This window comes from Sturnus vulgaris, chromosome 26 (genome assembly GCF_052056855.1).
Source record: "Sturnus vulgaris isolate bStuVul1 chromosome 26, bStuVul1.hap1, whole genome shotgun sequence".
In the NCBI taxonomy this organism is placed as follows: domain Eukaryota; kingdom Metazoa; phylum Chordata; class Aves; order Passeriformes; family Sturnidae; genus Sturnus; species Sturnus vulgaris.
In genome coordinates this window covers 1533296-1549312 of record NC_142268.1, presented here as the reverse complement: position 1 = coordinate 1549312, position 16017 = coordinate 1533296, and the positions used below count along the sequence as shown (strand labels likewise).

General features: G+C 57.2%; 1 protein-coding gene across 9 annotated transcripts in view; it reads left to right on the top strand.

The window, feature by feature from the left end:
• The first annotated feature begins 1259 nt into the window (after window positions 1-1259).
• PTPRS (protein tyrosine phosphatase receptor type S) overlaps window positions 1260-16017 on the top strand; it is a 154630-nt gene continuing 139872 nt past the window's right edge. For all 9 annotated transcript variants that reach the window (XM_088179305.1, XM_088179301.1, XM_088179298.1 and 6 more), the window contains exon 1: window positions 1260-1423. The gene's annotated coding sequence lies outside the window, so the exon portion shown is untranslated. The remainder of the gene's footprint in view (window positions 1424-16017) is intronic.

Genomic DNA, 16017 nt, shown 5'->3' with positions numbered 1-16017 from the left:
GGAAAAGGCCTTTTCTCACATAAGAAAGTTATTTTTAAAAATCCAGGTGAAGGTTCCTGGTGCTGCCTCACAGCCTGCAGCTCGCACAGCCCCTGCCTGCAGCGAGGGCAGCGCTGGGGGCTGATGGAGTTTTTGGGGTGTCTCTGGGAAAACAGAGCAGCTTTAATGCTCTGAATCCTTTCCAAGGCTGAGCAACAGCGGTGTAGCCGTGGGAAGGGGTTTTAACCCTTTAAGTGAGGCAGAAATAAGATGCACAGATACATGGGCGTCTGTCATGACAGGAAGAAAGAGCCAAGTTTATTCAGAAACACACTTGGTTTTATAGCAGGACTGCAACTCCAAGAGTAGAGAAAAGGTGATTGGTTCAGAGAGAAGACACCCCATTGCCAGGGCCTGGGCACACACCACAACAGGGGTTTGATTTTGTTATTAATTCCTTTTTATTGACCAAATTATCACCCTGGGAGAAATTCTCCCTTGGCCTTGAGCTGGACCAGCTCATGGGCTGGGAACAGAGCTGAGAAGCTCCAGCCTGGAATATTTTTTCAGGCTGTAATTTTCTTACTTTCTCAATTTGTGTCCCACACAGCGGCTGCTTGGCTTTGGGCTCTCGTCACGCAGCAAAACGAGCACAGCCCCAGCCGATGGCAGCGCCCCCAGCCCGTGCAGTGCAGCAGCTCCTCGGGAAGGGAAATGTTCCCAGATTTCTGCTGGGATTCTCGGGAACAACCAGAGCTCAGAACTCGGCTGGGGCTCGGTCGGGGAGCAGGGCAGGTCAGCAGCCACAGGTGGGGCAGGGGTGTTTGCCCTGGCAGTGACAGCTCCAGGACCCTGGCGTGCTCTGGAAAGGAAAACGAGAGGAAAAGCATTGCTGCAGTTATCGCCGCGAATATATAAAACACGGAGGAAATGAGTAATTATAGATTAAATACATAATATTAGATATTAACCGTGGGAGGTAGGGTGAACATGAAGAGCACACGGAGCACTGCAGTGTGTTAAGGACAGGGGTGCACAGCGCGTTTATTAAACGTGTCGGGAGAGACCCCCCCGAGCCCCCCGCCCACCCGCGGGCCTCGCGCCTCCGCTCCCACGTGCGCGGCCCCTTTAAGGCGCGGCCACGCCCCGGCCGCCCGCGGTGACGTCACGGCCCCCCGCGCGCCCCCCGCCGAGCGGGGCGTGGCCGGGGGTGTCCCGCCCCGCGGTGACGTCACGCGGCGGCGGCCCGGGGAATGACATCACCTGGGCGAGTGGCCGGCGGGCGGGAGCTCGCCGCAGTGTCCCCGCGCCGCGGCCCCAGCGCAGCCGCCGGCCGGAGGCGGAGGGACAGCGGCGAGGCGGAGGCGGAGCAGGGCGGGGAGCGCGGCCGCGGCCCCTCCAGCCCCTCCGCCGGCAGCATGGCAGCGGGCGGCCGCGCCGGCAGGTACCGGAGCGCTATAGCGGGGCCGGGGGGCACCGAGCCGGGGAGGGGCCGCGTTGTACCGGGGGTAGCGGCTGGCGGGGGGGTGGGTGGGGGGGGCGCAGGTGACCGGCCGCGGTGGTCGCGTTATAGCGGGGAGCGCTCGGGAGGGGCCGGGCGGGCGGGGGTCTCGCTATAGCGGGGGGTGCGGCCGGCGGCGATGGGGGGGTCGCGGGTGGGTGGCACCGGAGAATGGGAGGCGGGTTAGGGGGGCGCGTATAGGAGGGGTGCGGGGGGAAGGGGCCGCGCTATAGCGGGGGCGCGCCGGACCGCGGGCACGTGCGGCGGGGGATGCGGGGAGCGCCGGGGCGGCGGCCCCGGGACCGGGCGGGGGCACCGGGATGCGCTGGAGCCCGGGGGGGCGCAGCCCGGCCGGGGGGTCCGGGGGCAGAGCCCACCCCACGCCCCGGTGCCGGTGCCGGGTGCGCCCCGCTCCGTCCCCGCCGCACCGGGATGGGTCCGCGCCCCGCTCCATCCCACGCCCCGCTGCCGCTGCCTCCCCCCGGCTCTCGGACCCCCGGCTCCCCGCCCTGCTCTGCTCTCGCTGCCCCCGCCCCGTCCCTCCGGCGCCTCCCGAGCTCGGTCCCGGCGGGGCCGGGGCGGGTGCGGGGCTTTGCGGGCTCCGGCATCGCCCCCGCGTTCGGGGCTGCGCTCCCGCGGAGCAGCGCCGGGGACCGCCCGTGCCCGGTGCTGCTCGGTGCCGTCGTCGGTGGCTCCGGGCGCGTTGGGATGCTCCGCTGGTGGAGCCGGTGCCGCTCGCCGAGCGGCATCGCCGGGGTGCGGGTGTCGGAGGAGCCATCGGAGCGTTCCTGTGCGGTACCGCATGTTGGGGACACGGCTGTGTCCCCCCGGGATGCTGCCTGCCCCCAACCCGGACACCGGGGCTGCCTTGTCCCCACCCCTGAGCCCCTCAGCCAGTGCGTTCTGCCCCGCTGTCACCGGCTGTGGGGCGGCTGAGCAGCGAGCAAGGGACGTGGGTCACCCCAAAACCACCCAGGTCCCCGTGTTGAGGGGGGTGGGCTCTCCCGTGTGCTGGGGGACCGACACCAAAGCTCCCCCTTCTGAAAGGGGAGTCGGGCTCCGGGGTGGGGACAGCCCTGGAGTCACAGAGGGACAGCCCCGGGTGACAGCAGGTGGTGTTTTCCATCTGCCCTCGGGGATTTCAGCTGAAATCTCGGGCGCTGGGAGGTGCGGATTTACACAAGAGCTGGCCCCGGAGCCTCCGTGTCACCGAGCCAAAATTTGTCACAATGAGGGTGAACCCCCCTACCCCTTCAATAAGAATAATGATTAATAATGTTTGTGCTTCCCCAGGAGGATCCCGTTCCAGTCCAGGGGTAGGGAAATGGTGCCAATGTGGGCTAAGGGGAGCGGTGCGGGTGTAGGGGTGACAGCCCTGGGATCTGCAGGATGGGATCTGGGCTCTCCGGGGACATCTCTGCTCTTGGGGCTTCACCCTCTCCAAGTCCCGGGAGGCTTTGCTCCCATAGAAGCACTCGCTGCAGGTGGGAGGGAAAAGCAGTTTTGTCTGGGGGGGTTTCAGCCCTTCCTGCGAGCAGGAACACCCAGGAGCGAGGGGAGTGTCCCTGGAGTGTCCCTGTCCCCTCCCCAGCACCCCCCTGGGATCTGCAGGGGTGTTCCCATGGCACTGCTGCTCCTGCCCCTGGCTCCCGCTGGCAGCGCTGATCGCAGCTTGGCTTGGCCAGGACGGAATACCGGGGATTGATCTGATTTTGCCCTATAAATGGTGTTTGGGGGTTGTGTACCTGTGCCTGGCTGGGGGAGCTGTTTGTGTAACCTGGATTGGGCTGCTCCCTGTGAGAGCAGGGAGGGAAATGGAGCTGGACCTGGGCACGAAGGCTCTTGGGGTCAGCAGGGCAGGGGGTGTGTGGTGAGAGACCCTCCTGCCCTCCCCAGGGGGAAGATCCCCCCCCTCTGCACACCCAGCAATGGGAAAGCTGTTAATTGTTCCCTGCCAGATTGACTTATAAATTAACAGGTTTGCTGGCACTCTCCTCCTCCTTCCTGTGCGTGGTAAAGGCCCATATTTCAAATGGGGAAAAGTCATAAATACTTTGAGTAATGCAAGAGGAGCTTCCAGCTGAAGCTGTGCCACCGAGGGCTGTGGGGACAGAGGGGTCCCTGGCAGCAGAGCTGTTCAGAGCTGGGGTGTGGGGTGATGGAGGGCACGGGCAGGAGGTGCTCACGTCCTTCTGTGGTTGTGTTTTGGCACTGGCAGGACGGGGTTGGGCCCTTTGTGGCCCCTGTGTGTTTGCCCCCCTGTTCCCTGGTGATGCTGGGTTGGTAAATGTGGGTTTGGTAACCAAAGCCTCTCCCTGGGACATCCCTTCTGTCTCATCCCGAGGGGAGCAGGTTTGCTCTGCCTTTTTCTGGATGCTAAGGAGTAACCAGTGTGACATCTTCCCTAAGCAAAAAAAAGAAGAAAAATGTCTTTGCTCTCTCTCCAGCAGTGTGGATTCCTGTCAGACCCTTCATCCTGCTCTGCCTGGTGAACAGAGGTGGGAGTGAGGGTGGAGAGGCAGCTGAGGTGTAGCCAGGTGATGTCCAAGGAGGTGACGTGGCCACACACCAGGGAAGGTGTGGCTGGAGGGGGGTGGTGTTGTGACAGGAGCAGCTCCAAAGGGGCTCGGGCTGGACTGAGGGACCCCAGAACTGACTTTGAGCTGGGAGATCCCGACCTGAGGCTGCTCTGAGCTCTGGCATCCCTGCCAGGGCGGGTGCCCAGGCTGGCACGGGGCAGCCCCTGGAGCAGAGTTACTCCAGGTAGTAAACGCCTGGGAGCTGTTTGTGCTCTCCCCACGTGGCTGTGGCTTGCGTGGGCGGCGAGTGCCGTGATGGATGCGATCTGTGGCCTGTGGGCTCGGTTTGAACTCGCTCTGTTCCCAACTCCAACAGCTTTTCTTTTGCATTGCAGAGATTAAATTGCCAGTGTAGGAATCGGAGCTAAAGCGAAGCCAGACCTAACCCGAGTCAGTGTGGGCAGTGCGAGCGTTGGTAAGGAGAGAGGTTACTCAGTTGCATTAAAAAGATGCTGCTAAGCAGTTTAATCCACAGTTGCTGCACTTTGAGCTTTAAATTCTTCTTATGTGAGTTGATAAGAACATGCATATTATTCATAACTCTCTCCTCAAAAAAAGGGAAATCTGTAAATGACTTCTGTTAAATATCATTGCTTCAACAGCATGAAGAATGTGCTTGACTTGTACTTCAAATAATCCCTTTCCTTGGCCAGCTCCCTCCATTCTTTGCTTCCTGCAGAGGATGGTGGGAATAGGGTCAGGAGCTGGGGGCTTTGCTCTGGTGTCTCTGGGCAGAACCCCCAGGACATTTTTTTTTAATTTATTTTTTTTTTAATATTTGCAAATGGAAGGAGCCAGCTGGGCTGAGCAGCTTCTGGCTATGTCAGTATTGCTTTTTAAAAACTGTGGTCGATTTTAAACCTGTGAGCCCTGAAGTAGTAACCCTCAGACCAGCTTCCTTTCTGTAAAGTTTATTGCACAATAAGCTGGAACAATCTGCAGACTGTGTTTGTTAGACCTTTCTTTTTACTCTTGTCCTTTCTTTCTGATTATTTTCTTTATAACTTGACCAATTTTTTTTTTTCTTTGACATCAGCCTAGGAAACTGGAAATTGTCTTTTATTTTCCCCATCTTTCAACTCATAAACCCTCTAGAGTTCTGGGTTTGATCCAATACAATTCTTTTGGCCTTCTTTTTATTTTTATTTTCTAGCTTGAGTATCACAGTCTTGCCTTGGTAATTTATTGAGCTTGGTGTTCCTGTTGCAAAGGCTGCCTGTGCTGGATTATTTGCTCATCCACCGAGCTGCAGGTCCTGCACACAGATGGCCTTGTCCCCTGCAGCCCCAGCATCCCCCAAGAGGAGTTTTCAGAGCCACTTTGTCTTCATGACATCACTCCATAAGGAGCTGGTTGGGAGGTGTGAGTTTCTTTCAATTTTGTTTATTTTTTATTTTTTTTTTCATAATCTGTGAAGCCTCTTGGCTCCCACCTCCCACCAGCTGCCGAGGGCTCCCACGCAGGTCTGGGGACAACCCAGGGAGGAGGCAAAGGTGAATCCTCCATCCTCCCTGCAGGGAGGGGATGGGGAGGTGAACCCCCCCGGAATGCCCAGGTGGGAGGAGGAGGCAGGTGCAGGGTGGAGGAGAGAGGCAGAGGCTGTGCACACACCTGGAGAGCAGCACTGGGGTGCTCAGTTCTGCTCAGTTCTGCTCAGTTCTGCTCAGTTCTGCTCAGTTCTGCTCAGTTCTGCTCAGTTCTGCTCAGTTCTGCTCAGTTCTGCTCAGTTCTGCTCAGTTCTGCTCAGTTCTGCTCAGTTCTGCTCAGTTCTGCTCCGGGGTGCTCAGTTCTGCTCCGGGGTGCTCAGTTCTGCTCTGCTGCCTCTGGAGCCACAGGAATCCTGAGGGTGACACAGCCCAAGGGGACACAGCAGGACCCAACTCAAAGCTGGGATTTCTCCTCTTCCTGGGACTCTGTCCCCCTCCCCAGAGAAGTGAGGCTTCACCACATCCCCATCCTGCTCTGGTCCTGGAGCATCCCCTGGGCTCGTGCCTGGTGGGTTTGGGAACCTTTGGGAATGGCCCTGGCACAGCTCCTGGTGCAGCAGGCAGGGTTTGGGAGCCCTGCTGTGTGGGCACAGGAGCCCTGAGGGAGGTGGGATTTCAGCTTTCCTGTTTTCCATGCATTGCTGGCACCGGGGATGATGCAGTGTGAGTGCTGTTGTACAACCAGGATCCATCACAACCTCCATGCTCCAGTTCCCTGGCAACATTTGCACAAAATAAGAGCTGCTCTAGATTAGACAGCAGATATTAGTTTGTCTAAACAGGTTTAAAAACCTATCAAATTAAACTGGGCCAGGCAACTCGTACAATGTGTACACCTAAATTGGTTTAACATTTGCATAAATCAGATTAAATCGGGGTTGTGGGATGGTTTGGGTTGGGAAGCCTGTGGCTGTTTGTGCCCAGCTCCTGGAGTTCTCTCCTCCTGCTGCTGTGCCAGGGCTGTTTTTGCACAGCAGCAGCTGAATCCCAGGTTTTCAGCCCCATTTCATAGGTGAGTGCTCTGTCAGGGCTGGTTTGCAGCACCAGGGGTTGCAGTGTGACTGTGACCTCTGCCAGCCGGGATGTCCCCACCCAGCCCGGGCACAGCCAGGATCTGCAGGGATCTGCAGGAAGGGTCTCTCCCTCTCCAGGAGGATTTGAAGCCTGTTGGGGTTTGAGGAGTGAAGGGTTCCCAGGTGAAGCTGTACCTGGGAGCTCCGTGCTCGGGATCCTGCCTGTCCTGCCGTGTCCCTGCATCAGCCTGGGCTGCCTTGGGCATGCAGGGATGTGATGCTGGGGATGCCCCACGTGTCCACTGTGAGCGTGGAGCCTCCCCTGGCCAAGCTGTTCAGGAGCACAACGAGGTAAAATCTGCTCTGCTCAGGTTTTGGGGATGATTTGCTCCATCCAGGGAGGTGGGGATCTGCACATCATCGGGGGAAGAGCTGAGATGCACCAGATCCAATCTTCACAGCCAAGATCCACCAGACCCTCACTCCAGAAAGGCCCTGACTTTACCTAAAGCTGTTTCAGGATTTTTCCCCTGCTTTCCCTTCTCTGTGTGGGCAGTGATACAGGAGGTGATGTGGAGTCCCACGGGGTGACCTCGTGCTCTGGGTGCAGGGTGTCTCCATCTCCCTGGGATGGCACACAGTGAGCCTGAGGGGGAGGACGTGGTGCCTGTGGCTTCTGGAGCTGCAGTGATCCCATCCAGGGAAAAGAGCTGCCTGGTCGGGAATTCAGTGCTTTGTCTCTTTGTCATGCCACAGTTGAATCTCACCGTCTTCCCCTCTGATCTGTTGTTTAATTGTTTTCTTCGTGGTGCCCCTGTATCCAAATCAGCGACGTGAGTAATTCCACAGCTGATTAAAGTCTGAAAGCTTTTTTTCCTTGAAAGTTTTGATCGTGCTTCCCTCCATTTTGCTGTTGTGATCCAGCAGTGCTGGACAGACCGCGTGTGTGCGTGCAGCAAAACCTGCAGCAATTCAGGATTTTTGTGGGTTTTTTTTTTTTTTTTAAGCTAATAGTCAGCTCTGACATCATCAAGTGTTTGTTCTGGTTCCTGTGAATCACAGATGGGTGCTGCTGCTGCTCGGGGCTTGCACTGCTCAAGGTTCCCCTTCCTGCCGTGTGTCTCCTTTGTTTCCCGAGGTGCTGCTGGCTGGCAGCAGCTCCAGCTCTTGCCTCCCCTGGCTGCAGAGGGGAGCTGGAAGCTGAGCAGCATTTCCCACTCAGCACAGTCAGGATGTGCAGGATCAAAGGTGATGGGCAGTGCTGTGCCCTGCTGGGATCTCTGAGGTCTCTTCTAACCCACAATTCTGGGGAGGGTATTGCTCAGGGTGCTGTGGTTTCTACCAACAGTTTATTGTTCCTGTCCCTTCCTGTCCCCTCCAGGCTGGTGCACCCAGGGCAGGGCTGAGCACCACAACCAGGTACTGACAGATCCCCTGGGACAGGCAGGTGCTGCTGTCACCTGGCCAGGTGGGACCTGGCTGACCTGAGCATCCTGCAAAGGGCAGGGGATGCTCTGGAGCAGGATTGATGCAGAGGGCTGGGCCATGTGGTAGCCACTGCAAACAAGTTGGTGGCCCAGCTGGTGTTTCTGTGCCCTGATGTGGGGTGGCCAGCAGTGGCATTTTGTGCTGGATCATCACAAGCCACAACACAGAACCTCCCAGCCATGTCCTCCCCTCCAAGTCGCCATTTTATTTTTCTTAAACGTTTATGTACAACCGTACACTAACCTATAAAAATTAGTTTAGGATGGCTGCCAAGAAAATCTCTGCGGTGCCTTGTGGGTAACTCCCTGTGAATTACCATAAAAGCTGGAGTGTGAGGCTGTGGTGGCAGTTGTGAGGATGCCAGTCATCATGCTCTGTATTTAAAATTCAGATGAATGTGTAATGCCTCCGTGGCTGCATGGCAGCAGCTCAGAGCATTCCCGGTGTCCCTGCCCTGCAAACTCTGTTGTTTTAGGTTTTTTTAATGTCCTCTTTTGATTGTAAAATGCAACAGGTAGCAAACTGTGGGCAAGCCATGCTGGGAGGGAGAGTGGTTTCTGAGAGCTTCCTCCCTGGAGAGTCCAACCTCCTGCTTCCACTGAGCCAGTGCAATATTTCACTTAAGGGAAAAACCACTCTGTAACCCTTCCCCTCCACATCCTGCCCCAGCCATGGCCTCACTCCGAGGTGCTCTGATCCTGGGTGTGCTCTGTGGGATTGGGGCTCTCCCTGATCCTGGGTGTGCTCTGTGGGATTGGGGCTCTCCCTGATCCTGGGTGTGCTCTGTGGGATTGGGGCTGGCTCAGTGAATCCTGGGTGTGCTCTGTGGGACTGGGGCTCTGTCCCTAATCCTGGGTGTGCTCTGTGGGATTGGGGCTCTCTCAGTGAATCCTGGGTGTGCTCTGTGGGATTGGGGCTCTCTCAGTGAATCCTGGGTGTGCTCTGTGGGATTGGGGCTCTCTCCCTGATCCTGGGTGTGCTCTGTGGGATTGGGGCTCTGTCCCTGATCCTGGGTGTGCTCTGTGGGATTGGGGCTCTCTCAGTGAATCCTGGGTGTGCTCTGTGGGATTGGGGCTCTGTCAGTGAATCCTGGCTGTGCTCTGTGGGATTGGGGCTCTGTCCCTAATCCTGGGTGTGCTCTGTGGGATTGGGGCTGGCTCAGTGAATCCTGGGTGTGCTCTGTGGGATTGGGGCTCTCTCCCTGATCCTGGGTGTGCTCTGTGGGATTGGGGCTCTCTCAGTGAATCCTGGGTGTGCTCTGTGGGATTGGGGCTGGCTCAGTGATCCTGGGTGTGCTCTGTGGGATTGGGGCTCTCTCCCTGATCCTGGGTGTGCTCTGTGGGATTGGGGCTGGCTCAGTGATGTCCCCTCATGCTCAGGGATGTCTCTCTGCCATGCTGGTGAAGGATGCAGTTCCCTTCCCACCGAGCCAGTTGCATGTTGCCGTTTATCCGTCTGCCCTTGGAAATCCAAAGTGTTTCTCTTTATCTGTCCCCAGTGCTTTTCCTCTGGAGCCCTGAGCCAAGGTGACTGTGGGGCTCCAAAGCAGAGCCCAGCCCTGGAGCTGCTCGGTGCAGGGCTTGGCAGGGGTGATGCTGATCTGCTGGGCATGATGGATCATTTCATTTACATTTCCCTGAAATATAATATTCATCTTGGTGTCACTGTCCCACCTTTATTATAGTTCACTGATAAACATCTGTAATCTGAGAGCAATCTGCACCCTGCCAGACACAGCCTGGCAATAATGAACACATTTCTGGAGCCAGGAAAAGGTGTCTCAGGGATGTGTCCCTGCTCTCCCAACCCTGGCTGATAAATAAAGTAAGAAACAAATCTGTTTTTCCCAGGTGTATTTACATCTGACCGCTGGGTTCCAGGCTCCAAAATGGTGGCAATTGGATATAAACTGGTGTCCCTGTTAATACCCAACAGGGATTTGGGAATGCAGCTCTGTCCTCTCTCTGCTCTGGGTTCAGGGCTCACCCCAGTGAACCCCCCCATGCTGGGCAGCCTTTTTCACCCTGTGGTCAGTCCCTGCCCCTGGCCCAGCTGGGTTTTAGCAGGAGGGGATGCAGCTGTCCCAGGTGCTGGGGTGTGTGGCAAGGCACATCCCTGCGTGGTTTTACCTTCTCCTGCTAGTGCAGAGCAAGCACAGGAGCAATTGCAATGCCAGGAATGGTTCAGCCTTGGCAGCTCAGTGTGATCCAGGGGGGACAGGCTCTTTTGGGGCTCCAGCACAGCCTCTGTGTCCCTGCAGTGCTGGCAGCCAGGGAGCATCCATCAGATTGCTGCTTCTTGCTCTCTGAACTGGTTTTACCCCCTAAACGCTGCTGTTTCACTGGGCTCTGACTGTGGGAGCTCGGGGTCACCTCCCTGTCCAGCACAGCCAGGGGGGTCAGCATGTCCCAGCTCGGCCACCCACTCCAGAGCAGAGGTGATGTGACATCTGCTGTGCCCGGGATGGATTTTTTTATTTTTTTTTTGCCAGTGCAGCAGTGGGAGGGGACAGCTGCTGGTCCCACGTGCCACTGGGACTGCTCCACTTCCAGAGGAAGAGTTGTTGGCTAATCATCCTCTGGGGACCCAGCTCCTGAGCATCTCCAGGGTTCTGAGCTTTGGAATCAAAGTGTTGTGAATGCCCAGAAGCCTCAGACAGACCTGACCTCTTGGGCTGCTCTCCTGGAAAGGGCTTTCCTCCACCTCTGCTTGTGCCTCCACTTCCTCCTCTGCATTTGACCCAGAACAAGCTGAATTTTCTGCTGGTTTGGGATTTCCTGCTACCTCTGTTCCTTTTTGGCATCCAGGTCCTGAGACTTGCAGCCTTTTTCTGTCCTTTTGCAAAACCTGCTTGGAAGAGGAAAAAATCCCTGGATTTGGAGTCCCCTAGCACCATCCATCTGGAATTGACAGCTGCTCCACCAGGGCAAGCCCTGGCTCTGCTTTGGGATGTGCTCAGAGCCCTGAGGAGAGCAGCCAGGCAAGATCCTCGCTGCCTCCTTCTTGGAAGGACTTGTTGCACCGTGCTGAGGAGAAGATTTTGTTTTTTCCAGGAGCCCAAAGCACATCTTGGCACTCCCAGGGCTGAGGCTGAACCGACAGCGAAGCTCTGAGCAGAGTTGGGTGCAGGGCAGAGCACCCTCAGCACGTGTCCCAGTCCTGCAGGGAGGGATGAGGATGAGGATGGAGCTCCAGCCATCACCTCCATGTGTCAGCACCTTAATTCCAGCAGGAATGACGTGTCTGTGCCCCGAGGTGGGAGCAGCAGGGCTGTTTGTGACCCCCCCTGGAGCTGCTGGTGGACTGCGTGCCCCAAAGGCTGTGCTGATGTGAGGGGATTCAGATTTGGGAAGGAACCACAGACCTGCTGTGCTCTCATGACAGCTTCCACGTTTTATCCGGCCCTCCCTTTGGAAAACAGCTTGAAAACCCCGGGCTGAGCAGCTGTCCCAGGGGTGTGGGGAGCAGGAGCATCCCTCTGCTTCTCCTGGCAGAGGTGACACGGGGATGGCACCCAGCACCGAGATGTGCTGCTCTAAAAATACCTGTAAGGTTGCTTTGAAAAGAGGAAGAGAAGGGAGGTGGGAGGAAACTGAAGTGTTTCTTAGAAGTGAGAGAGAAAGGTGAATGAAATCCTTCATGGCTCTCACAGCTGAGGTTTCTCATCCTGGCTGCCTCGGGGGGGGCCACGTGGGTGCCTCGGGCTTCTGCCGTGGCAAGGAGCTGAATTTTGGGCTGGCTCAGGAGCAGTGAGGAAGGGGTGAAGAGAAGACATGCAGTTTTCATATTCCAGCCTCTGGAGTTTTCATTTTCAGCTTTCCTGGTCCCCGTGTGACCAACCTGGGGCATCGTCCCCAATGTCCAGCCTCGCCCTGGGGTGACTGGGCTGTCCCCTCCTGTCACGGGTGGGTGACGTGGCTGTCTCTGAGCTGGGGGGGCTGGGGCAGGGCTGCTGGAGTGGGGGGGCACAGGCAGGTCCCGTCTGTGCTGCTTTGGGGTGTCCTCACACAGGGTGAGCTCCGTGTGGGTGCAAAGCGAAGGGAGGATGGGGAGAAGCTCCTGGCTGTCCCCGAGGGGTCTGTGCCCCATAGCCCCTGTCCCCAAAGGGTCTGTGCCCCATAGCCCCTGTCCCCAAAGGGTCTGTGCCCCATAGCCCCTGTCCCCGAGGGGTCTGTGCCCCATAGCCCCTGTCCCTGAAGGGTCTGTGCCCCATAGCCCCTGTCCCCAGAGGGTTCTGTGCCCCATAGCCCCTGTCCCTGAAGGGTCTGTGCCCCATAGCCCCTGTCCCCAGAGGGTTCTGTGCCCCATAGCCCCTGTCCCTGAAGGGTCTGTGCCCCACAAGGGCTGTCCCAGAGGGGTCTGTGCCCCATAGTCCCTGTCCCCAAAGGGTCTGTGCCCCATAGCCCCTGTCCCTGAAGGGTCTGTGCCCCAGAGCCCCTGTCCCCAGCTCTGGGCTGCCCAGGCCAGCTGCAGGTTTGGGTTTCTCTCCTGTAACGCAGCAGAGCCAGGCTGTAATTAGGCTGTGCTGTAATTAGGCTGTGGTGTCGTGTAACCGGATCTCCCAGGCCAGTGCTTTGTTCTTGACTTACCCTTGAGATTCCCGTGTCTGAGTGAGCTGTGTCCCCTGTCCATGGCCCCGTTTCTCCTCCTCCATTCTCCCCCTGCAGACAGATGCTCTCGAGGCAGGGCAGTGTCCTGGCCGCTGTGTCCCCCCCTGGGAGCCTTGTTCTCCTCTGGGCCCCCTGAACCTTCTCATGAGGAGCATTTTTGGGTGGCTCAATTGCAGGTTTTTCTAGGAAGTGTCAGAGGAGCTTGTGGTCCTCACATCAGGGCTCTGGAACACTCTGCAGAGAGCTTTAATCTTAAAATAAAATCAAAGCAAAGCTTTCAACTCGGATTTTCTTTGGAAGTCACTTTATTTTAAACCCATTTTTTTTCCTGAGTAGTCCTTTGGGAGTGAAAAAGCCCCATATCATGAAATCTTGCCTATGTAAATAATTTTTGAAGTCACAAGGAGATTATGCTGCTCAGTGCCCTCTGCCAAGGCAGTGCTGGCATCACTTGGGAGTCCTGTGTGTCCATCCCATCCCATCCCATCCCATCCCAAACTTTGTGCAGCTCTGCTCGTGGCCACAGCCCCTGGGTGTGGATAATGGGGGTGCAGGGCAGAGGGGCCCCTCTGGGCACTCACAGAATCTGAAAATATCCCGGCTTGGAAGGGACCCACGAGGATGATGGAGCCTTTTGGAAGTGCTTTGGCACGAGGGGCACGAGCCAGGGAAACCACAGTGCTGCCAGGCTGGGGAAGGGCTGGGGGATACAGGGACACAGGGATGGGACAAAGGGATACAGGGATGGGATACAGGGACACAGGGATGGGATACAGGGACACAGGGATAGAGGGATGGGATACAGGGACACAGGGATGGGACAAAGGGATACAGGGATGGGATACAGGGACTCAGGGACACTGGGATGGGATACAGGGACTCAGGGACACTGGGATACAGGGATGGGATACAGGGATACTGGGATGGGATACAGGACACTGGGATACTAGGATGGGACACAGGGACACTGGGATGGGATACAGGGATACTGGGATGGGACACAGGGATACTGGGATGGGATACAGGGACACAGGGATACTGGAATGGGATACTGGGATACAGGGATGGGACACAGGGATACATGGATGGGATACAGAGACACAGGGATACTGGGATAGGATACTGGGACACAGGGATGGGACCCAGGGATGGAGCAGCAGCAGCAGAGGGTGCGTGGGCCAGGCTGCAGGAAGGAGGCGGTGGCAGGGACAGGAACAGCCCGTGCTGGAGCCACACGTGGCCCCTGCTCAGCTCAGCTCGGTGCCAGCTGCTGCTGCCACCCCCTCCCAGGAAGGGAAGGAGCCCTGTGCTGTGGGAGTGGGAGCTCCTGGCTGCCTGGGAGAGTCCAGGCTCCATCCTGTCCCTGTTCCCGTGGAATGTCCCCTGTGGGTGTTGTGGCAGTGGGCACAGGGCAGGTGGCAGCTGCTGAGCCAGGCTTGACCCCAGTCCTGCCTCCCATTCCCTGCCCCTGGGCACCCAGTGCTGCCTGGCTCAGCCCCTGGCACTGCTTCCCTCGGGTTCTGTTAATCTGGCTTTGTTAATTCGAGCTCAGGGAGATGTGACAGTCCCAGCTGTGATGGAGTTTGGGGTCAAGGAAAGGCAGAGAGGTTTGCAGTCATGAGTGGGTGCTCCTGGTCTGGCACTGGGCACAGCATCCCCCTGTGCCCTGGGCTGGTGGTGGCCCTGTCCCCAGCAATCACAGTGGCCCTGTCTGCCCTATTCCCTTTCCCTTCAGACTGAGCTGAGGTGACTCCTGGAGAGCTTCTCCCGACCTTTCCAGCTCTGTGCCCTCAGCTGCCACCAAGTGACATGGTGACATTTCAAGTCTTGAATGTTTGAGCAATTTTACAGAAAAAAAAAAAAAAAAAAGGCCAGCAGAAATGAAATGCTTTGGCTTTTTGTCTCTGACAAATTGGATTTGTTAACCTGAAGCTTCATCTGTCAGCTGGCAGGGCCCCTCTGCAGCTGGCAGCCCATGGGATGGTGGAACAGGAGTGAAGGTGTGTGTGGGACACGAGGAGGAGGAGGAGGGAGGGCTGTGACAGCAGTGTAATATTTGCTGATTTTCGGCAGTGCATTCCTGGAGGCCCTTTTGGAAGAGATGGGGCAGGGTCAGTCATGGAGGCACACGATGGTTTGGGCTGGGAGGGACCTTTAGGCTCATCCACTGCTGCTTCCCTCGCCTTGTCCTTTTTCTTCTGAAGAAACAAAACAAAGAAGGTTCTCCATGAAGGAACGTGGGGACAGCAGCCTCTGGGGACCTGCACCAGCCCAGCAATGCTGGCAGCCCCACACCTGCTGTCCCCACCGTGTCCCTGTGTCCCCTGGCTGTGGCAGGTGCTCCTGAGCCCTTCCTTGCCCTGGCTCTGGATTTGTCCTGCAGATCCATTGCTGTCCCCTTGCTCCTGGTGGCAGCTCCCAGCCCGTGCTGGGCTTTTGCAGGTCTGGCTTGGCTGCTCAGCAGGCTGCAGGCTCTGCAGGGCTCTCCAGTGCTGCTCATATGGAAAACACTCTCAGTAACCACAAGGAATGGAGATGGCGCTTCAGAAAATCACAAATTAAAAAAGCAGGGCCCTTTTGGGGTGAGGATGGTGAAACTGCCTGGCCTGGTGGCTGCTGGGCTTGAGGAGCCCCTGCCTGCAGGGCTTGGAGCAGAGCTGTGCAGGCCATGTCCTGTCCTGTGGATGTCCTTGGCCTGGGCTCTCCCTCTGCCCCCTCCCACACGTGCAGCCCCCAGATCACCACCAGAACCCCCCCACAGCCCCAGGGGCCTTTTCTTCAGGAGGCTGCTGGGATTTTGGCTGCACGAGTCCATCAGCTGCTGCTTGGAGCAACCCCACGGGAAGGCACACAGAGAATCCTGAATAACCCCACGGGAAGGCACACAGAGAATCCTGAATCCTGGATCCTGAATCCTGAACAATCCCATGGGAAGGCACACAGAGAATCCTGAATCCTGAATAACCCCACGGGAAGGCACACAGAGAATCCTGAACAATCCCATGGGAAGGCACACAGAGAATCCTGAATCCTGGATCCTGAACAATCCCATGGGAAGGCACACAGAGAATCCTGAATCTGGAGCAACTCCATGGGAAGGCACACAGGGAATCCTGGATCCTGAATCCTGAATCCTGAATAACCCCTTGGGAAGGCACACAGGGAATCCTGGATCCTGAATAACCCCATGGGAAGGCACACAGAGAATCCTGAATCCTGAATCCTGGATCCTGAATCTTGAATAACCCCATGGGAAGGCACACAGGGAATCCTGAATCCTGAGCAGCCCCATGGGAAGGCACACAGAGAATCCTGGATCCTGGATCCTGAATCCTGAATAACCCCATGGGAAGGCACACA